The sequence below is a fragment of the Phocoena phocoena genome, chromosome 20 (genome assembly GCF_963924675.1).
Source record: "Phocoena phocoena chromosome 20, mPhoPho1.1, whole genome shotgun sequence".
Classification (NCBI taxonomy): domain Eukaryota; kingdom Metazoa; phylum Chordata; class Mammalia; order Artiodactyla; family Phocoenidae; genus Phocoena; species Phocoena phocoena.
The window spans coordinates 33,282,738-33,307,409 of NC_089238.1; the positions used below are offsets into that span (position 1 = coordinate 33,282,738).

A 24,672-nucleotide genomic window follows, 5' to 3' on the forward strand; every position below is an offset into this window, starting at 1 on the left:
ATAGTCAACAGTGGAGATGAATGCATGAATTTTATGATTAAACTTACAAGAGTCAGTTTTGCTTGCCACTAAGAACCCCGATACAGGAATCAAGTCCTCTTTAAACCAAAGTTTATATCCAATCATCAGCTCAAATTCATCACCTGTCTTTGAGATGAACTGTAGTAGATGAGTTGGCCTGCTTAAAAAGTTCTGAAGAGAGATACCCTTGTTCCCTAGGGCTCTGGTGAGTTGTCATTTGTAGGGGAGGTGAAAGTGTGTGTGTGTATGTGTGTGCGCGTGTGTGTATGATTTCAAATCCAGTCTTCATTAACTGTTTGAGGCTCGGGGAAGTTAAGCAGCATGACCCAGGTCAGTTTTCTCATGTGAATGATGGATATAATATGCATCTCATCCAGATTATGAAATGAGCCATTTGTTTAAAGCACTTCTCACATAGTAGATGTTTAAAAATACGCATTAACATTCCTTTTTGTAACAGCCTTTAAGAACCTATTTTCCGGGAGTTCCCTGGAGGTCCAGTGGTTAGGACTTGGCACGTTCACTGCTGGCACCCAGGTCGGGGAGCTAAGATCCTGCAAGCCGCTTGGCACAGCCAAAAAAAGAAAAAAAAAGACAAAACACCTATGTTTTTCTGATGTAACATTACAAAGTCAACCAAACTAGGGAATCAAAGCCAACTGAAGTAGATACCTTTAGTTTCGTTGATCGAAAGTAGGTGGAAATCTTCAGCCGGTGGAAATCTGGCCACCCATTTGCAGAGTACGGGCAGGACTGACAGAAAGTTAAATCCCTCAGGCATGTTGGAGAGAGAGTTAAGCGCTGGCAACAGTTATGTCCCAAATCAGTGATTTTCAAAGTGCTCTGGAGAGCCTTAGTGTTCTCTGGAGAGCTTCAGGGGGTGTCAGTGAGAGGAGGCGACGGGGGTGCAAGCCTGACTCTTGCTCCATGTGAACTCTTCATTATCTTTTAAACTTTTGCTTGAGTCATGGCATCCAAACAACATGGTGGGAATTAGATCAATGGACTCACTGATCACAGTTGATTTCTTTTCCTCCTCATTTGTAGAAAACCAGGGCTTCTACTTTCCTAGGTGCTCATGTCTGTTGTGTGTCCCTTGCAAGGGACTGCGACTAGCCATTGGTGCCCCTCATGATGAGGCTCAGGCCTGTATGGATTTACTAAGTCATAGACAGACTGGCACCCTGTCCTTAGTTCTGGCCTTGGGTTCATTCACAAGGGCATCTGCTCCATTTTCCTGCTTTGATGTTGACTCCCCCTCTCCACAGACTTGGATGCTGGTGTCTCACTGGAGCTCAGCATGTGATTTTAAATTCAGATGGTCAGATAGCTAAGAAAGTGCTGATAGCTTATGCTGTGGTGAAATATGCTTTTTTTGTTTTTGTTTTCTGTACATAATTGCTTTTGTATTTTGAGCCCTTTATCCCCAGCTGACAATATTTTAATTAAAAGTTGAGGTGAGAGAACATGGGGAAGTTTGTGGAGAAACGTGCTTGCTTTTTGTTTAATCCTACCACTCCAAAAAATGCTTTAAGCCCTTTGGTAAGCAAATAGAGAATTGAAAAGTGAGAAAAAGCCAGACAATGTGTTTTTCAAAAATATCTTATTTTGTTTATTCTTGTCTTTTAAGAAAAGACTCAGAATTCAAATGCATTTGCTCTCCCAACTCTATATTATTGCTTCAAGAAATGATCAAGATCACTGAATCCTTTCATTCCTAAAGCATATAAAAATAGAAAAATCATATCTATGTATATATGTCTATTTATGATTTTTAAATGGCAAATTCAGCACAGGACCTAATCTAAATCAAATATGAATTCCAAGCCTGAATGTAATTGATTAAATTAAAATCAAGAATTGTTTCTAGGGCTTCCCTGGTGGCGCAGTGGTTGAGAGTCCGCCTGCCGATGCGGGGGACACCGGTTTGTGCCCCGGTCCGGGAAGATCCCACATGCCGCGGAACGGCTGGGCCCGTGAGCCATGGCCGCTGAGCCTGCGCGTCCGGAGACTGTGCTCTGCAACGGGAGAGGCCACAACAGTGGGAGGCCCGCGTACTGCAAAAAAAAAAAAAAAAAAAAAAAAAAAAGGTTTCTAAAAGGGATGCTCCTATATATTACTACTCATAAGGTTACAGTGGGAAGAGTGCATTATTTTATTTCTTCCATCAGATGGTTTTCTCTCTTCACTTCTGCAGAAAAATAGAAGTTGCAGGTAACAAGAAAATAAATTTATTTCTGTTCTCACTGTTATAGCCTTACTCAATTTTAGCTGCTCCCTCCCAGTTACATGTAGTCTCTCTCTAGTGTGATCTTTTTCCTGACATTTTTCCTGAGCCTCGTTTCCAAGGGAAGAAGCAAACATACTTGTAAGCTTCTCCTAGAAGCATAGTTGGTTGACTTTTGCCACCTTTTCTTTTTCATGATATAGTATCAGTAAAGCCGCCTTTAGCCTGGTTTATTTTCCCAGAGTTGGGCCAGTCCACAAATGGTCTTTGTAAACAAGCTGATAAGAGGTGCCAGGAAAAAAAAAAAGCTATTTTGAGGATTTCTCCTTTCTTTAGATACAGATATTGCTGAAGGCTTCACTGGGTTTTGCCGTCTTCTATTTTGGAGACCCTGTAATTTACACAGGAATAGTTCTTTTAGCATCAACCCTGCCAAAGACTGAATGTTTTTGTCTCCCCCAAATTCATATACTGAAACCTAATTCCCAGTGAAATGGAAGTTGGAGGTGGGGTCTTTGGGAGGTGATTAGATCATGAGAGCAGAACCCTCATAAATGGGATTAGTGTCCTTATACATCTCGGAGAATTCCCTTGCCCCTTCTACCATGTGAGGACACAGTGAGATGACAGCTGTCTATGAACCAGGAAGCAGGTCCTCACCACACACCAAATCCGATGGTGCCTTGATCTTGGATTTCCCAGCCTCTAGAATCTGGGGTGGGGAGTGGGGAGGTGGGGGAAACAGGTGAAGGTGGTCAAAGGGTGCAAACTTCCAGCTATAAGAGGGTTAAGTTCTAGAGATCTAATGTACAGCATGGTGACTATAGTTAACAATATTGTTTTATATACTTGAAAATTGTTAAGAGAGTAGATCTTAAATGTTCTCACCAAAAAAAAAAAAAAAAATAACTATGTAAGGTGATGGATGTGTTAACTAACTGTATTGTGTTAATCATTTCACAATATATACATATATCAAATCATCACAGTGTACACCTTAAACTTACATAATGTTATATGTCAGTTATATCTCAATAAAGCTGAAGAAGTTATTTTAAAAAGGGACCAAAAATATACATTTGTAAAAAATTTTACAGTTATGATTTCTGGACTTAGATGTAGGGGCTACATGTGACTTTTATAATAGTGCTTCTCATATTATATTGACATACTTGGTATAATAATAAATATTTGTTTTATTCATTTATCCATCCATCAATGCATTTGTCACAGGTCTGCATCAAAACAGATCCCAAGGCAAGGATTAATTCTGATGCAATCAGCCCGCATTCACTTGGTAGTTAAAAGGATAGGGAAAAAGAAAATTAGTTGAGGAGAGATGAGAGGCATTCAAAGAAAAGTGGCTACTGCTTTATAATAAGTCACAACAGACATAGCTGATTGCTCAGTAGATCCAATACTTAAGATCACAGGATGCTTTGGACAGAGAAGCTGTTCCTTGGAATGGTACCTTGGAGGGATAAAGGATAAGAGAATTTGTCTTCTGGTTCCTTCTTCTCTTCCATCTTCTGTCTCTCATTGGTTAATGTTTGTCTTATTGGGAGTTAATGCCTCCAAACTTCTGGGTTGCTTTTTAAATCTCTGTTGGCAAGCATTATAGAAGCCATTTGATGTGGCACTTTGGGTCCAAACTGATATGATAGGCAGAAGCTACTTTTATGATTAGCAATTTTGCATCCCATTTGCAATATTTTTACTTACTCCAAGGTCATGAAGATATTTTCTTATTTTTTTTTCTAGGAGCATACTGTTTTATTATTCATTTTTAGATCTACAGTTCATATAAAATTGATTTTTATGTATGGTGTGAGGTAGGAGGCCAAATTTTCAATTTGCATTTTCAATTGGCCCAGCATCAATTATTATAAAGGCTATCTTTTTCTCATTTTATTGCAATTTTACTTCTGGACTTAAAAAAAATTTATTTTTCATTGGTCTTTTAGTCTTTCCTTGTACCAATATCCAACAGTCTAAATTGTTATAATTTCGTAATTAACTTTTAATGTCTAGTAGTGTAAGTGCACAGCTTTGATCTTCAAAACAAAGTTTCGACTATTCTTTGCATTCCTGTAAAATGTTAGTATTGACATCAGTTTGCACGCACAAACATCCTTGAAATTTTTATTGGAATTGCATAAGATCTACAGATCAATTTAGGGAAAATTGATAACTTTAAATCATTGAGTTTTGCATCTTTAAACATGACTTTTCTTTCCATCTTTTTATCCATTTTTTCTTTTGTTCCATCTTTTTGTTCTTAAAATTTTCTTTTCTCAATAATAGTTTTTAATTTTCAGTACAAAAGTCTTACACATTATTCTTAGATATATTTCTGGGTAATAGATTTTTTTGGATGATATTTTGATAAATTTTTTTTTGAAAATGATTTTGTTTTTGTTTCTGGTGTTTATTAATACAATTGGTTTTTGTATATCAACCTTGTCATTAGGAATTCTTGCTAAATGCACTTATTATATCTAATATATTGTCCATAGAGTATTGAATTTTCTATGTACACAACCATGTATTAAATAGTTTGTAAATAATCACTCTTTTAGTTTTTCTTTTCAAAATTTATATATATATATTTTTAATCCTAAAGCCTTGACTAGGCACTTTTTCATTATTAAATGTTGAATGAAATTGGTAAGCAATGACATTGTTTTATCATTCCTGATCTTGGGGAAATCTTTTAATATTTCACCTTGAAGTTTTTTACATGAAAATGTATGAAGTACGATTTTTTTTTTTTTTTTGCGGTACACGGGCCTCTCACTGCCACAGCCTCTCCCGCCGCGGAGCACAGGCTCCGGACGCACAGGCCCAGCAGCCATGGCCCACGGAACCAGCCGCTCCGCGGCACGTAGGATCCTCCCGGACCGGGGCACGAACCTACATCCCCTGCATCGGCAGGCGGACCCCCAGCCACTGCGCCACCAGGGAAGCCTGAAGTATGATTTTTTAAAAGATGTGATTTATCAGATTAAGTTCCCTGCTATTTCTAATTTGCTGAGAGTTTCATTTTGAAATCATGAAAGAGTTTATTAAATGCCTTTCTTGCATCTGTAAATATGATGGTAGATTTTCCCAGTCATTTTATTTTCTTAATTGGTGCATTACATTGAATTTTCAATACTAAACCAATCTTGTTTAGAAGAAGCACAGGGCTTCCCTGGTGGTGCAGTGGTTGAGAGTCCGCCTGCCGATGCAGGGGACACGGGTTCGTGCCCCAGTCCGGGAAGATCCCACATGCCGCACAGTGGCTGGGCCCGTGAGCCATGGCCGCTAAGCCTGTGCGTTCGGAGCCTGTGCTCCGCAATGGGAGAGGCCACAACAGTGAGAGGCCCATGTATTGCAAAAAAAAAAAAGAACAAGAAGCACAAATTGGTTGTAATATATTTTCCTATATATTGGTGAGTATTATTCTGTTCAGGAATGTGTGTCTGTATTCATTAAAAAATAGGTCTGTCTCATCAGATTTTGATGTTAGCTTATTCTGGTATTATAAGATGAGTTGGGGTTTTTCTCCATTTTTTCTTCTGTGGAAGAGTTTAATATACTCTTGGGGTTCTTTCTTTCTTAAATATTTAGAAGAATATACTAGGCAAGTAATCTGATTTGAAATTTTATTTGTGGGAAAATTTAATAATGGATTTAATTTCTTTAAATTTGAGTATAAAACTATTCAGAATCCTTATTTTTTCCTGTATTCCTTTTAGTTTAAGTTGTATTTATCTAGAAAAATGTTCATTTCATCTAATTTTTAAATTTAGTAGCACAAAGATGTTGATAATCACATCTTATTATCTTGTTAACATCTGTAGAATCTGTAGAGTTGTCCCTTTGTTCTTGACTGAAATTGATGGTTTGTGCATTCTTTTTCTGTTTTTATGAATCATTTTTGTTAGGAAGCTGTTAATTTTATTATATTTTCAAAGAAACAGTTTTTGTATTTGTGGACTTATTATTTGATGTTTGTCTTCTATATTATTTTCTGCTCTTGTTTTTGTTACATCTTTCCCCCTGTTTTCCTGTGGTTTTATTTTCTATTCTTTATTTTTAAAGACTTTCTCTTTGAAATGGATTCTTATTCATTTTTCTTTTCTAACACATGTATTTAAGAGTAGTTTTAGCTGCATTCAAGTTTTGATAGGTACATTGCTCTGTTGTTGGATGTGCGTGTGTGTGCATGGGTGCATGTGCAGAGTTTCTAATCCATTTACGTTTACTCTTATATTAACTGGCTTAACAATTTGTTCTCTATTTATCACATTGGTCATATTCTTTTTTCTCTCACATTTCTTGTCTTTTATTGATTAATCATTAAAATGTTATTATTCCATTTACATCACTTATTAAATTGTTATTTTACTATTCCTTTTGTGGTTCCTCTAAGTATTAAGACATTCATCCTTAATTTATTCCAGTGCAATATAATTTAGTACTTTTACTACTTCAATAAAAATTCCAGGGCTGTAGAACACTTTATTTCTATTGATTTACCTCACGCCTGTGCTGTTATTATCCTACACTTTTCTACGTATATTAAGTACCATAATGTATTACTATTGTTTTATGTAATAAATATTTATGTAGATCCATCCACTTTTTTTTTTTAACACCTTTCTCTGCTCTTTATTTCATCTTTTATTCTCATGTTTCCATCTGGGATCATTTTCTTTTTGGCCAACCAACACACTTTAAAAGGATGCCTACTATATCTTTTGCTATTATTTCTGATTGTTTTTAGCAGATTGTTTTAGGATAACTAACCAAGTTCCAGAAATATAGAAATCAGTTGGTTCTTTTCAGTGGACTCACTTTTTCTGCTATAGAATTCTCAAATTAAACTGAATGAGCCTGCAGATCTTTTTTTAGTTTGTATCCTGATATTACTTTCAATAAAAATTTAGTAATTTAGTAAAATTAATTATTTTGAACTAATAAGCTCAATTAGACTTCATTTATTTTCTTTAGCTAGATTGGCATGTGGTGTTAATGCTTAAATATGCAGGGAATTAATTTCTTTTAAAATTGTTGAAAACACATGGTTGATTGAGGCTTGCTAAAACAGAAATATTCTGTATATATCTGTAATACTATTTTTATGTCTTTATCAAATATCACATCTACATTTTTCTATAGTTATGTAGTCCTTTCCTCCTTGTATCCTTATAACTGCTTTGGATTTTAACATACTGTGCTACTTCCTTTCATTATATTTACTTTTGTATTTGGTTAATTTTGTCCCCTGAGACATCATATGCTTTTGTGTCTGGCAACTTGGTAATAATAGTAGTAGTTGTTGTTATTATTATTCTCTGTTCTTTGAGGGGACAAAGGAGAGCCTGGTATATATTGCCTGATAAAACCCTGTTTTGAGTCTATGATAACATCTACCTTGTTTTTTTCCTGAGATAATACACATAACGTCATGGTATCAGAAATATCCTTGATGTTAAACATCTCTATTAGCGAAAATCTCTTCCGCAACCATAATATACTAACTTGGAAAATTGTTATGATGTTTCTCCCCCACAGACTTCCGGGATGTGAAATTTATAAACATTACCTTTGTCTCAGATGTAAATGTTAGAAAACTAAATGTCTTCAAAGAATCTGACAGACACACCAAAGCCAAATTTTATTTCCGTTACAAAGCAAGTATTGCCTCTTTGGATTTATTATATATATAATTAGGAGCTTACTAGAGTCTAATGAAGGCTATCTGTATATCACCACTGTTGCAAAAGTGTACCTTTGACAATTGATATTTTGCGTGTAGAATAGAATTTAACTTTGTGTGCTACACATATTTTGATATTCAGGGATTGTCAGACTTTTGGTTTAAGGAAGTTTGATGGGGTTACTGTGGACTTCATTGTTCAAATGAAAAGTTCAGAAAAGAGAGTATAATGGAATTTGGAATCTATTCTATCTGCTTTTGAATACAGTCCAGCTATTATATTAATACCAAGATGGATAGAACAGAGCTGGCCCTATGTGCAATTTTTCTTACTTTGAAGCAGCCTACATGAAGAATTTTTATGTTTTGTTTTTGAAAAGTAGGTAGATTATATTCTTTGTTCATCTTTGTTTTGCAGAGGTAAAATTAGAGGCCTCAGCCTCCTGCTGGCAGAACAAGCTCTCAATTTCTCACTGTCGAAATTCAATCTGATTTCTATCTTTCTCACTAAAAAGCTGTCAACAGCAAATAAGCATTCCCCATCAAAGAGCCACATTCATTTCTGAGGTATACAAATTCCTCTCATGGGAGAGGATTCAAGTAATTTAAATTGTTTCTGACTTTTAATTTCTTTTCTGGGAAACAGGAAATGATATTAGCATGGACTTTTAACTGCAGTCCAAAATGAAAGAAGAAAAGACATGCACGGACACTCTTCAGGGTGACATTCCCAGTGCCTTTATGTCTCAGAGTACAGCATGTTTACAGCACATAAAACAGTGTTTCCATCTGCATTCTTGTTTGCAGCTAGTCATCTAATCTGAGCTGTAGCTTCATGCTTTTAAGATGCATTAATACAAACTCATCTGTTTTAGAAGCAGACTTGCTGTTGGAATGTATATTGCCAGCATAAAAATAGGAAATGCCTCTGAAATAAAAATATTTTTCTTTCTTAGAATTTAGTTTGGGAAGTGGCCTTTTCTTTAGAAAGAGATGAAATTCTGGGTATTGTCCCCTTATTTTTACTTTTTTTGGGCTTATTTTATTTATTGAAGATGAGGGTTTGATAGAGTACATTGGTTTGTAGCTAAACATTTATGCTGAGCATATGCATTACTTTCTTTGCAGAACTTCGTTAAAGAGACTTGTAAAAATGCGAGCTTTTGGTTTTAAACCGTAAATTTCATTATCTGTCATTCTCCCCGGCCAGTTCATGCAAACATTCACAATCTCAAAATCTTATGATTGGGATAAAAGTGGTAGGCATGGTATACACATACAAATAAGTAAGCTACCTATCACAGTTAAAAGCAAAACTCCCTTTATGTGCAAATGCATTTGACAGTATTTAGAAAAGAAGAGGAATTTAATAAGTAGATTTAGAGTGAGCTAGAAATCTACCACAAAGGTTATCAGATGACTTCCAGGACTTTAAAAGTCCTCCCACTTTTCGTAGGAGTATTCTGATTAGTGAAGGTCTCCTTAAAATGAAGACACGTAGAATCAAACTCGATTGCAAACGGTGTCTCATTGGCACAGGATGAAAATGTAATCTAACTATATTTTCTGATCTAGCATCCATATATATGTGTCTGTGTATCTATATCTATATCTTTATCTATATCATCTATCTATCTAAATCCTGGGCTCATTCTTTTCTTTATTCAGTATAATTTTTTTTTAATTTAATTTTATTTATTTTTTTATACAGCAGGTTCTTATTAGTTATTCAGTATAATTTTTGAAGATCTACCTTGGAGGTTCCCAACAGTGAGCTAAGAACTATACAGTCTTGATGGAGGATGAATAAGGCTGAACCTTACAATATGGGGCTAGGGAAGATGCATGCTAATTACATTATTACATGTGTGACATATTTTAACGATGGAGAAGTAAAGGACATTAAAGCAGCACATAACAAGTATCCCTGGTCCCCAGCTGGGTTTAGAAGTTTGAACAGCCTGTTAATGTAGAGCACCCCCTGCCCCCAGATGGATAATTGTGAGAGCATTTGTTCAACAGGTACTTGCAGGAGAGGCTGAATAGAGAAACAGTGGTGGCAGTGCTGAGACTCTCCTTTCGTGTCTTGAGTGATTCAGCACTGGCCCTAAGTTCAGCATAATAGAAGCCCTGCTGTTAACCAAGCCCACCCTCGTACAAGGAAGTTTAGCTACTGCGGGTTTTAGTTGATCAGCCCCTCTGGATTTCACCCTCACCAACAGTTCCACATTATGCACTAGAGAGAACTTTGGTAGATTCAGTTTGACTTCATCTCATTTCATTTCGAGTGATGTTTCTGCACCCTTTATAGATTAGGACTCTGAAATGTTGGGTCTCCTGAAGTCTCCCTGAGAAATGGTGTTTAAGGGGCCTCCAAGGAGGAGGAAAAGCTATGCATATGAAGAGGGACTGGGAGAAGGAGTCTGAGAAAGAAGGAGCAGTATGTGCAGAAGCTCTGAGGAGAAAAGAGTGGCTGCTGAGAAGGCCGCTTAGCGGCTTTCTCTGAGGAGAAAAGAGCGGCTGCTGGGAAGGTCAGTGGAGGGGAGAGAGAGAGGGGCCAGTAGGTCAGGAGAGGGATACAGAAATAAGGGAGAGGTTGGCTTGAGACGAGGCTAGAAGGATGGGTGAACTTTATCCCTTTTATTCATTTGTAACCCCAATTCTATTCTTTTCCCTTTTTGCACTGTTCTGTGCTCTGCAAAGTTGACCCTTGCAGATTGCATCACCCAGACTCCCTGGCTTGCTAATTGTTGGATTTGACCAATGAGATTCAATGACAGTATACGGAAATGTGGAGGAGAGATAGGTCGAGGTATATCTCTTCCAACGTTCTTCCTGCTTTGGTTCCCTGTCTCAGGCAAGAACTGCATCCCTCCAGTTCCTCTGGAGACCTCTCCTCCATGGCTCCAGCTCTCATTGGATTCCTGGAGCATCCTAGCATTGGCTTTAGGGATATTAGTGTCTTCACATTATTTCTTACTGCCCTATCATCTTTGCCCCATCATAATTCCCTAAATTACGCCTGTACTCCTGTGAACAGTCCCTAAGTTAAAATATCTTCATCTGAATGATGTAGGATCAATTCTGTTTCCTGCAGGGAGCCTGACTCATTTAGGTGGGTTCTAAGGCTGTGCAAATATCTTGTAAATCCACTAAAAATACCACTTTTCTTACCTCACCCAACATGTTTGATTCCCACGTCCTGGAGACAATAAAAAGATGGAGCCTTGGTGAATCTTAGTAACTGCTATCATGCCCCTTTCTGGTATGAACCGTGTATGAGGCTGGTTGAAGTCATATCTGTAAGGTTGGAAGAGGGTTTTCCATGCCTCCTGATTCCCTCTTCTCCCTGCCTATTTGAAAGGCCATTTCTGACCTCTCACCTGATTGGTATTGTGTGCTAAGCTGAGGAATTAAAAAACAAAAAAGTCCTGAAAGCTACATGCATTTTCATACCCGCAGCTAACACGTAGGCTGTATAGACCCATGATAAAATGCATATGGTTTATGATGATTTAATAAGTTACTGCTTTCTCCAGGACAGGAATCCTGGTGATAACTTGGCCCAGAATATAGTATCTCAATATCTACCTCGCTTGTGAGGTGGGTCACAAGTAATTTGTTACCATTCATAATTAAGTACTGAAGTTTGCAAATAATTATCTATGGATTCATAGTTACCCTACAATAACAGAGTACTTTCTTGCATTCTGCTGTACTTCCTTGAGAAAAGAGAAAACAATTAAGATACAGCTAACATGCAGGGAATTGTATAGAAAACCCCGCCCCTTTGTCTATGTCATAGTCGTGAATGGAGTGGTGATGCTGGTATTTAACTAGCACCTTGGAATAAAAAGACCAAGAACCACTGCCTTCACATTTAACTATGACTAGAGGTATAATTTCTCATTTTGTGACCTGTGTATAAGGAGATTTTATTTTCTTTTTGTGGGAAGAGTACATGGCAAGGAATAATAATTGTTCGTAAGCCAAGAGTGTTTGCATTTAGGATGTCAGCTTCAGGACGGTGGAGCCTGTGTTTTTTCACTGCTTTGGCCCCAGTGAGTAGACTAATATCTTGCCTATAACAGATGCTCAACACATATTTGTGGAAAAAATGGAGAATTGGATAGTCTACTTTCTGGACACAGACAGGTACTTCCTTCTCAACCTCTCTGCCTGAGAAGCATTATATGTGGGTGGTAAGAGAACAGGTTTTAGATACCAGTTAAACTGCTTGCACTCAGAGCTGTCCTTTATTTGGTGTGCCATCTCGTGGGATTTAACTAATTTTGTGTTCTTCAATTTCTTCATCTATTCTTTTGTAAAGTAAGCTACCAGTATTTACTTCGCTGTGTTGTAAGAGTTCGTAACATAAAGTGTGTGGAAATACAGGGTAAGAAACCTTAAATACATAATTTATCATTATTAATCTTTCACCATATGATATTATTTATGAGCAAACTGTTTTTGTAATTTCTGTATCAGGAGAAACAGATAGATGTTTCCCAATGTTGATATAATCTTTGGGATGGAATATAACAAACTGTTGGGACTAACCACGATTTATGCCAAGACCAGGGCCTTACTCCACCTAAATTTTACTAAATATGGGTTAAAGTTGGCTCTGATGAAAGGAAACAGTCATTTTGCTCAGTTTGGTTCAAATTACTCTTCATGTCAGGGGAAGAACAGACAACTGGTTTTTGTGAGAAGAAGTACAATAGGCTGGCTAGAGCCCACAACACTAGGAAACTGAATCAGTTTTCTCATCTGTAAAATGGGCATGAAAATCCCTGCCTTTTCTCTATCACAGGGCTTCTGGGAGGACCATATCAGAGAATGGACTGGAAATGTCCTATGTTAACTTTGGGACCTGTACATATCTTGGAGGTTACAATCCCCCCCTGAATTTTATCTGTTAAATTAGTGAATCAGAATGGCCAATCTTGGTAAAGACTAAGGCATGATGGCAGGTGAGAGTGTGAAAGCTTGGTAAACACGCGACATACTGCTTTTTTGTCATATGGCCTTTCAGCTCATGAAGGGTGCTTCCTGTTGCAGATCTAAGAAACCAGGGAAACAAAGATCCCCAGTCCAAGGAAAAGAGGGATGCTACTTTCTTCCAGGAAAAATTCCTGAAGCTTTCAGGACCCCCTAGACTGAAAGCACAAGAGTTAAATACTGTTGCTGAGAGAGAAATCAATACGGATTTCAAGAATAAGATAGCTCTGTTCCAACTGGAGTGGGATGTGTGAAGCATACGATAGCCTATTTCGGGTCTAGCCTGGCCAGCAATTTTTAAGGAAGGAACTTGATAACCCCAGGTGACTGTGACAGTGTAACCCACTGGGGACTTGAAAATGAGAATGTCAGTGCATTGCTTCTATTTATCTATTTCTTAAAGACAGAAGTGGAAAAGGTTGAAACCAAATATTGTCTTGAAATGATGGAATATATTGAAACTCTTTTGCTGTTAAACTAGCCCAAGATCTGGGTCTGCCTTATACACAGTGGCTTCAAACACTTTTTGACTATGGGATCATTTGTTGTTCAGAGAAACCCAGTAAGTGATACAGGTAAAAATGGACCTGTTCCAGTTGAAGGGAAATGGGGCCTCTGGATGGGTCTCTGACTACATTATTTGCCCAGTGATCGTCATCCCTAAGATGGAATTCTCCTGGCTCTGACCACTCTGCTCAGGTTGTCCAGCCCATCTGTCAGGTCACTCAAATGATGCCTCTTCCTGCTGGGCCTCTCGGGTAGAATCATCAGGGACCACATGGATGCTTCAGACTAGGACTGTATCATCTCGTATCTCTACAGGGTATAGCGTAGTACCTGGCACCTAGGGAGGTCAGTGTGTGCTTGCTAAGTTTACCTGGATTTTCCATTTTGTCCCCCTTTCCATTACCACCTGTACCTGGGTTCTTCCCGCTTCTTCCATTCATCTCTGCAATGTGTCTGTTCTCTGAATTCTTGGCTTCTTCAGGTCTGGGCTATCCTACTAATATTGAGCCTTTCATTAAAACACTAAGATGTAATATTTGGGTGGAGACTTTGAATTCTTTGGAGATAGATGGGGGCCTTGAATGACAAGAGGAATGACTATGTATTAAGCAAGACCTCTTTCTACAACTTATCATTTACACATGAGTATATCTACTTAATGAACACTTAGTATGAGCACTTACTATGTGTCTGACACTGTTTCCGATGACAGAAATACAGCAAAGAATAACAAACAGAATCCCTGCCCTTAAGGAGCCTACTTTCTAGTGGAAGGAAACAAATATAAACAACATGAAAAAAGAAACAAAAAAATAATAGATACCACAATGATAATTAATATAGGATGATGTAACAGGGTGGCTGGGTGCTTTTGAATGTGTAGTCAGGAAAAGCCTCCCTGAGAAGGTAACAGGTTGGGAACTAATCCTGCAGAGATTAGAGGTAGAACATTTCAATAAAAGGAGACAATTAATGCCAAGGCCTTGTGGATCCTTTCAGAAGCCGGGTGGGAACATGGCAATAGAGGAGATGGTAGAGAGCAGAAGGGGCCAGGTTGGATAGGGCTCTGTAAGCCAGGACAGGTAATACAATGTTATTCTTTTTTTTTTTTTTTAACTTAACTTTAAAAAACTTTTTAAAACTTACCTTTGGCACTTCCCTGGTGGTCCAGTGGGTAAGACTCCATGCTCCCAATGCAGGGGGCCCGGGTTCGATCCCTGGTCGGGGAACTAGATCCCATGTGCATGCTGCAACTAAAGATCCTGCATGCCGCAATGAAGATCCCGCCTACCGCAACTAAGACCTGGTGTAGCCAAAATAAATAAATATTTTTTAAAAATTTAAAAAAATTAAAAGAAAAAACTTAAGACCTCTTTTAACATGTTTGCAGTTTGTTGACTTTCTCTGAAAAAATCAAGTTGTAAACTTTCATTGCAAATTAAAAATGAGCTTCTTAAAAATCTCAACTTGACCAGATATGAAACAATTTAAAAACCTTTAAAGGTGTATCGAGAATAACCAAGATTAAAAAAAAAAAACCACGTTTGTCATGACCCAAAAGAGGTATCTTTAGGTAAAAATTATAAAATCCCGGGCTTCCCTGGTGGCGCAGTGGTTGGGATTCCGCCTGCTGATGCAGGGGACACGGGTTCGTGCCCTGGTGCGGGAGGATCCCGCGTGTCGCAGAGCGGCTGGGCCCGTGGGCCATGGCCGCTGGGCCTGCGCATCTGGAGCCTGTGCTCTGCAGCGGGAGAGGCCACGGCAGTGAGAGGCCCGCGTACCACAAAAAAAAAAAAAAATTATAAAAACCCCATGCAGCATAAACAATGCAGATAGTTCTAGTCATCTGGTCAACAGGCAAAGAGCAAGCAGTTAAGGTCTTCAGCTCCAATCTTTGTTCATTTCTTATTGCAGTAATTTCATGTTCATTTCTTCTTGTTGGATGGCTAAACCGATGACTGCAGAGATGGTAAGCCAGGCATTTACTCGGCACCACCCTGCTCAGTCGTGGGAGTGGATGAATTCTCAGCAGGTGGATAGACTGCATCTGTCTCTTTGCCACCTTGTGGTTGAGGGTTTTCTGGGTGTCTGCATCAGTAGTTGAAGTTGCAGCGGTACCCATGTTCAGGTGGCTATTGACCTCTAGGTCTCCTCTCCTAGATTTTCCTTATCTTCTTCATTGCCTTCCTCTCTAGGCTGTCTGGCTAGGAGGGCCCCTGCGGAATCGTGGTCTCTAACCTGATGCATATTCTGTCTCATGGGTCTACCTTGCTCTGCACCCTGGTTGTAAGCACCCTCCATCCCCGCTCTGTGCACAGGAGGGTTGGAATACTGTGGTTCACTCCCGAAGGGTCTCCGCATGTGCAATGGTGGGCCCCGGTAGCGCTCTCCCACCCCACATTCTCCTCCTACCCTCACTATTTTGGTAATTATGCTGCTAACAGCATGGAGGACCCTGCAATGTGGAGCGTATCTATCACACAATCTGCAGCAATATTGACCATCACCAGGGCCTGTAACACATGCTGCCTCTGCCTTCTCTTCTCTTTTCAACAATGTCAAACTCCACCCTTTCTCCATCTCCTACACTGCAAAGGTACTTCCGGGGTTATTCTTATGGCAGTCTGGTGTACAAATACATCTTCCTTGGTGTCATTCCTGTTGATGAAACCACATATGTTTCTTTCTTTCATTTTTTAAAATTTTTTGGCTGTGCCACATGGCATGTGGGATCTTAGTTCCCTGACCAGGGATCGAACCCCTGCCCCCTGCAGTGCAAGTGCGGAGTCTTAACCACTGGACCGCCAGGGAAGTCCCAACACATCTGTTTCTTAGGTTGAACCATTTGGCTATTCGCAAGCCCTTGGGTGCAATGATCTTCTCATCCCTGAAGGCAGGCGGGGGCTGCTCACTGTTGCAGTGATGGTGACTGGGACCCACTGTGGCAGCTGAGGCTCCTCCCAAGGTGTGATGGTAACTAGGCCAGGATGGTGATGGGGCTGCTCAGGGCTCTCTGGGGTCAGGTCTCCATTCCCACTACTGATCTGCAATGTTATTCTTAATAGGATGGGAAAGCATCGAGTGGTTTTTAGAAAAATCGAACGTTTTACTTTGAGATAGTTGTAAATTCACATGTAGTGGTAAGAAATGGTGCCAGAGATCCTGAGTGCGCTATACTCAGTTTCCCCCAAGGTTAACGTCTTGCAACATTGTAATGCAATATCACAGCCAGCATATTGACACTGATATAATCCACTGATTTTATTGAGATCGCCACAGTTTTATTTGTACTCCTTTGTGTGTTTTATCATACACTGCGTAGTTCCATTCAGTTTTATCACTTGTGTAGAGTCATGTATCCATCTCCCCAGTCAAGATACAGAACAGTTCCATCACCACAAGGAGGCTTTGTGTTGCCCTTTTATGGTCACATCCATGTCCCTCCTACCTCCATCCCCAGCCCTAATCCCTGGCACTCACTAATCTGTTCTCCATTTCTATAATTCTGTCATTTCAAAAATGTTATATGTATGAAATTTACAGTATATCACCTTTCGGGATTGACTTTTTTTCAACATCAATCTGTGTCAATATGCATGTATCAGTAGGTTGTTTCTTCTCATTGCTGAGTAATATGACATGTTTTGGATATACCACAGTTTATTTAAGTATCACCCACTGAGTTGGTTCTGGTTTTTGGCTGTTATGAATAAAGCTGCTATGAGGACTTGCATACAGGTGTGAACATTAGTTCTCATTTCTCTTGGATAAATGCCTAAGAGCGTGATTGCTGGGTCATATAGTAGTTGCATATTTAGTTTTTTAAGAAACTGCCAACATATATTCCAGAGCCACTGGGTAATTTTAAGTAGGGGATGATCTGATTTATTATTTTGTTTTTGTTTTTGTTAAGACCATCCTAGATACTATTTGGGACATAGATTTTTCAGGTTGCCAGACACCAGCTCCAAGGTCAAGAGGACAAAGATGATGGCTTGGTCTAGGAAGGCACTGATGGAGAAGGAGAGCAGTGGATTTGACCTCAGGCAAAGGACAGAAATTAGGAGTTATCATTTTTGAGTTTGGCTTCTATTTTAATATGCGTAGGTTCCTCACTGCCCTCCCTCCCTTCCTTCCTTCCTTCCCACTTTATGCTTCCTGAATTGTTCGGGATTTCCTTGTTTGTTTGTTTTCGGACTAAATTCTAAAAAACAGACCAAATCTATGCCTCCATTAACAGATGTGTGCCTTTATAAAGCTCTCCAGAGAATGAGACTAGACACAGGATTTCTTTTTTTCCATCTTACTGTGCTTCCAACTGCCTGAGCTATGTCTCTGCTGCAGAAACCCACCCTCACCCCATTTAAAAAACACGCTGATGAAAGGATTCTGGGTTTTATGGAGAACTAAACAATAACTGCAGTGGGTTGGAAATAGTGATCTGGTTAGTCACGCTGCAGTGCAACTCAAGTGAATGAAAAACTGAACCTGGAACTTGGTATGTGAGCTGATAGCCTCAAGGGCACAATCAGTGAGAACTTGTCCAATTCCCTCTCATCTCTGGATTTCTAGGAGATAATCAGGAATGTAGGACGAAGTGTATAGAGTGCATACAATGTGCTACACTCTTAACATATTTCATTTTATTTAATTCTCTATGTCACTCCACGTGGTAGTTAGCTGTCTCTCCATTTTACCTGTGCAAAGACAAGGCTCGGAAAGATCAAGTAATTTGCTTGACACTAGTTAGAACACTAGTAGTAGAGTCAAGATTTAAATGAATTCTGTGTGTAACTTTTGTTCTTTCTTTTTCCATGCACAGGCTGAAAGACATGCAGTGGCAGAGCTGACGTATTTGAACTTCTTTCCTGCTTTCTGTAATCGTGTTAATCAGGATTCTTTTAGTCTCAGTGATAGAAACCCAGCTCTAAACTGGCTTTGAATAAAAAGGGAAATTTGTAGGCTGACAATTTTAACTATAGCTTCAGGTATAGCTAGATCCAGGTGCTCAAACAATATCATTAGGAGTGAGTTCTCTACATCTCTAGATTCTGCAGTTCCACTTTGTTTCCCATTTTCAGGCAGGCTCTCAAGTCAGGATGGTTCCGAGACAGTGCTGACTCACTTTTTCACTTTCCAAGTCTGTGGAGAAAGCCCCTTGTCCAGTTGCTTTGGAAAAGTCCTGAAAGTTGCTTTGGATTGATGTGGGCCTATTTCAATTCTGAAATAATCACTGTGTCCAAAAAATGGAACTAAATGAATTGGTGAGAACTGTGATATGGTTCCACCTCTAGAACTAGGGGATGTGTCAAGCCACATAAACACAAAGTGGAAAAAAGATAGCTCCTTGAGAAAAATATTGGGCTGCTATTATAAAAAAAAATGGCAGAAAGACATTAGGTAAGACTAAATAATGAAAGGGCACTGTGATACTCTATTAATACCATCTTATCAAAGCTTTTCCTTTTTCCCTCCCTCCCTCTCTTTCTCCCTTCCTCCTTCTTTCCTTCCCCTTTCCTTTATTTCTATAATGCTTATTAAGTACATTTATATGCATTATTTTCTTAGATACTTTGGACATTACAAGATACATAATAAGGATCTATTATTATTATTCTCATTTTATTGAGTAGAACATTGAGACCCAGAGGTTGAAATGACCCTCTTTTCTCTATAAGAATTTGGAGAAAAATTCTTATTTTTCGTGGAGAAAAAATAGTCCAAGCTGGCAAGGTTCAGTGATATTTATATGTCTAAACATGAGAGGGATAATCATCTGTGCCCATGAAGAATCAAACCTGGGACCTTGCCCTCATTAGCACTGAGCTACTAGCTCTTTGGAAATATAAGGCAGTGAATGGTATGAGAGAATTAATGCACATCACAAATGTCTAATGTGTTACTAGCCTGAGAAGGCCCAGGGGCAAATACAGCTCATTCTATGACTACAGTATGAGCTATATGTCATTGGGAGCCCTGGGAGAGGATTTATAAAGAAACACATTTTATGTACTTAGAAGCAAACCCACTTTTTAATTCATTGTTGACTGTTTTTTTAACATTGAGGGAATTGATGCTTAGTCTAAAGAAGCTATAAATGTGTTCAAGACACAGTAGAATGGGATCTGTGGTTCTTCTGGAAGGGTGATAAATCATAGGCACCATTAGCCTGGCTCTCCTTGATTAAAAGGTGTGTCAAGGTGAGCTTAGGAAATGAACCACCATTGCCTACTGTGATTATGAATCTGAGGTTTAACCGGCTTTCCTGAATCATCTACAGCTTTAAGAGATATCTCTGTCTGAGGCCTGTGCTATCAAAAAATGTCAAAAAGTGAATTGCATAAAAATATCAGGAATATTAACTAATCTTTCTCCACTTTCTACTGGAGTTAATCTGGCAAAAGGAGGCAGCACACTCCTGTGAACAATTATTCATTTAAGACATATTTCATAAATATTTATTGTGTACCTTGTGTCAGTCAAGCACTTGGGTTAAATGGACACATGTGGTCCTTTTCCTCAAAACTCTTACAATCTGTATTGGAGTGGGTAACATAATAAATAGTACAAGAAGACAGGCAGACATTAGGTTGAATCCTCTCTTCTGCAAATGTTAAAGTTTACACTCTTAGTTTCCTTATCTTTAAATAGGTAAATATTACCTCCTATAGAAATAAAGTTAAAGAGACCATGTCTCTAGGGTGCCTATCATGTGGCAAAAATTAAGATGTCAGGAATTTTAGCACTTTTCCTGTTTTCTACCATTTTTTCTTGACAAATTACCCTTCTCTTCTTTCTCCCTCCTAACTGATCAAGAACTGAAGGCAAAACTTACTTTATTAGGGGAGAGTCCACCCTGCCTAGATTCTCCTGTATTCTCCCCGTACTAGGACTCATTGACTGAGGCGGGATGCTGGGATTGAGCATAGACTCGTCCATCTTGGAGGAAATAAACATTTTTCCCTCAAAGGAAAAGAATCACCTTAAATCTAGGGAACATTAATGCATATGCTTTTTATTTATTTATTTCCTATTACGGTTGATTACAGGATGTTGAATACAGTTCCCTGTGCTATACAATAGGACCTTGCTGTTTATGCATTCTATATATATTAGTCTCCATCTGCTAGTCCCAAACTCCCAATCCAACCCTCCCCCGGCCCCCTCCCCCTTGGCAACCACAAATCTATTCTCTCTATGTCTGTGAGTCTGTTTCTCTTTCATAGATAAGTTCAACTGTGTCATATTTTAGATTCCACATATAAGTGATATCATATGGAATTTGTCTCTTTCTGGCTTAACTTCACTTGGTATGATAATCTCTAGGTCCATCCATGTAGCTGCAAATGGCATTATTTCATTCTTCTTTATGGCAGAGTAATATTCCACTGTGTGTGTGTGTATGTGTGTGTGTGTGTGTGTGTGTGTGTGTGTGTGTATGTGTGTATCTTCTTTACCCATTCATCTGTTGATGTACATTTAGGTTGTCTCCGTGTCTTGGCTATTGTAAATAGTGCTGCTATGAACATAGGGGTGCATGTATCTTTTCGAATTATAGTTTTGTCTGGATATAATGCATACGCTTTTTAAATCCAGGAGAAAATATTTACCATTATCTAGCCCAGGTGTGCATCAGAATCACCTTGAGGACCTGGTGAAAATATGTGTAAAAACTCTGATGCAGTAAATCTTAGTTGGGCTTTTCTGTTTAAAAATGTTCACCATTGTGAACAGTGGATTCAGTGCTAAAAACAAATAGGATATCAAGCCATGAAAAGATATGGAGGGACCTTAAGTGCATATTACTAAGTGAAAGAAGCCAATCTGAAAAGGCTACAAACTATGTGGTTCAACTGTATGACATTATGGAAAAGGCAAAACAATGGAGACAGTAAAAAGATCACATGTTGACAGGATTGAGTGAGGGGAGAGGGATGAACAGGCAGAGCACAGAGGATTTTTAGGGCACCGAAACTATTCTATATGATACTCTAATGGTGGACGCATGTCATTATGTTATGTGTGATATATACATACTAAGGTTGCATATATTATATTATAAGGTTGCAGATAGAGTAGGTGACAGAGCTCAGACTTGAACCCAGATCTTTCTGACTCCAAAGCCCATGGTCTTTTCTCTGAACCAGGTTTTTGCAAAAGGGGTTATAAACACAGCAGATCTCACTACTGCTGTTTGCTGTTGGGCTCTGGGAGATACATCCTCCGGAAGAGGAAAGCTGACCTTTTCTCAGTATACCTAAAAGGACTACACTGTGGTCCACAGGAGGTACTTTATACTTCTCAAAATTCATAATGAGAACAAGAAGTTAGCCTGGAGTCCATTTGGTAATTTATTTCAGGATGTCTGGCCCTGGCAGCTCGTGGGATGCATATCAAACAGGAAGTGAGGCCCTTGGACTGAGTAAACAGCTGAAGGTAAAGTGGTAGATCAGTGTCAGACAGGGCAGCAGTGACTTGGCATCAAACCAGCCACACAGCTCCTTTCATTCCTGTTCATTTGGATGATTATTAAATGTATTGCATTTTCATTTTGATTTTTTTCCTTTTGGCACACAAGAAGGATATTTATCTCATGATAAGATTTTGAAGCCGAGTCAGGTTTTGGGTCTCTAAATGCCACTCCAGCATTAACATCACAAAACACATTATCTTTCAATGTATGCGCAAGAAAAGCAAAGCATACCAGCGACCCAGAGTTGTGAATAAAGTGGTTGGGGGCTTCCCTGGTGGCGCAGTGGTTGAGAGTCCGCCTGCCGATGCAGAGGACGCGGGTTCGTGCCCCGGTCCAGGAAGATCCCCCATGCCGCGGAGCGGCTGGGCCCGTGAGCCATGGCCGCTGAGCCTGCACGTCCAGAGCCTGTGCTCTGCAATGGGAGAGGCCACAACAGTGAGAGGCCCGCATACCGCAAAAAAGAAAATAAATAAAAAATAATAAATAAATAAAGTGGTTGGGAGCTATTTGCTTTCTAGTGTGATTCCCTAGTGCACTTCATGCCTATGGTGGACCAGAGTGACATTGAGCAAGGGCAGAAATATCTAGGGGATGGAGGACATTGTGGAGAGATGATTCATATTGCACCATCAAAGCACAATTTGTAAATTAGGATCTGTTAAAAATGGAGTTTGGAGTCAGAATGACCAATGTCTAAATCCCAGCTCTTCCATCTACCAGCTTTGTTACTTTAAGGAACTTCAGTTTCCCCAGCTGTAAAATTGGAACATAATGAGGATTCAGCGGGATAAGTCCTGTCAAGTATTTAAGTGCCAGGCACTTAGATGGTGCTCAAAAAATGTAGGTTCCCTTTCTTTCCAGTTCCACTGTTCAGAGCTGATGTACATGGTGGAGGAGGACGAGGAGGAGGCTGTTCCGTGTTTATATTTCCTTTTAGGTCTCTTGATCGGCAGAGATATGTATGGGATACATAACCGAGGAGAGGAATAGATGAAATTTGTAGTCAGGTAGAGTGATCAAGGCAGAGAAAGGAGAAACTGAATGGTTTAGGTACCTATTATGGGGGATGTGGAAATATAAATGGAGAGTTGAGGAGATGAGAGGGTAAAGGGAAGTGTGAGGCAGGTAAGGATAAAATGCAGGCTATCTATTGGGGCAATCTTTTATAGGCTTTTGTATAATTTTCTTGGACAGGAATCATAAAAAATTAATAAACAGAAACCTCAATTAGAGTTGGGAGACGAGTAGGGGGAGCGCTCACCCTGAGAGGTGAGCCAAGCCCAGTAGGAAGGAGAACAACTCCTTTTCTTTCCTGTCAAGGACTCAGCTAATGAAAAGCCATGGACTCTGTTTACTACAGGCCCCCCAACTTCCTTTTCCCCTCTATAAAAATGTTATCCTCTTGCTGTGGGGGGACTTGCATGAGGCTCCCATGATTGCAGACCCCGAATTGCAATCCTCTGCTGACACAAATAAACTCATCCTTGGAGAAGTATCAGGCAGTCTGTTTATTTCAGGTCAACAAAATCAAAAAGTCACACTCAGGATGAGAAGAAAAGGAGCTGGCCTTATCTACCACAGTTTGTGTTGTAATATTATTTTCAGATATTTTACCATCATCCCTGAAGAGGGTACTTTATATATTTATTTAAAATTTAATTTTTATTTTATATTGGGATGTAGTTAATTTACAATGTTGTCTTAGTTTCAGGTGTACAACAAAGTAGTTCACTTACACGTATACATATATCTATTCTTTTTCAGATTCTTTGCCCAATATAAGCTATTACAGAATATTGAGTAGAGTTCTCTGTGCTATACAGTAGGTCCTTGTTGATTATCTATTTTATATGTAGTGGTGTATATATGTTAATCCCAACCTCTTAATTTAACCCTCCCCCCAACGTTTCCCCTTTGGTAACCGTAAGTTTTTTTTTAAATACCTTTTCTTTTTTCTTTGTACGGGTCAACAAACTTTATTTTTAGTATTTCTGCCTCTCCTTTCAGATTCCTTCTCAAATCCTTGCTCCTCAACAATTACCCCAAGTCTTCTTTTTTTTTTTTTAACATCTTTATCGGAGTGTAATTGCTTTACAGTGTTGTGTTAGTTCCTACTGTACAAAGAAGTGAATCAGCTATATGCATACATATACCCCTATATCTCCTCCCTCTTGAGCCTCCCTCCCACCCTCCCTATCCCACCCCTCTACGATGTCACAAAGCACCGAGCTGATCTCTCTGTACTATGCAAAAGCTTCCCACTAGCTATCTATTTTACATTTGGTTCTGTATATATGTCAGTGCTATTCTTTCACTGTGTCCCAGCCTCCCCTTCCCACCCTGTGTCCTCAACCCCGTTCTCAACATCTGCATCTTTATTCCTGCCCTACCACTAGGTTCATCAGTATTATTTTTCAAGATCCCATATATATGCGTTAGCAGACGATATTTGTTTTTCTCTTTCTGACTTACTTCACTCTGTATGACAGACTCTAGGTCCATCCACCTCACTACAAATAACTCAATTTCGTTTCTTTTTATGGCTGAATAATATTCCATTGTATATACGTGCCACATCTTCTTTATCCATTCATCTGTCGATAGACACTTAGGTTGTTTCCATCTCTGGGCTATTGTAAATAGAGCTGCAATGAACATTGTGGTACATGACTCTTTTTGAATTATGGTTTTCTCAGGGTATATGCCCAGTAGTGGGATTGCTGGGTCATACGG

At 39.1% G+C, this 24,672-nt stretch overlaps 1 pseudogene; it reads right to left on the minus strand.

Moving 5' to 3' along the window:
* Positions 1-15,448: 15,448 nt before the first annotated feature.
* LOC136140297 (Y-box-binding protein 1-like) lies at positions 15,449-20,405 on the minus strand (annotated as a pseudogene).
* Between the last annotated feature and the right edge of the window lie 4,267 nt (positions 20,406-24,672).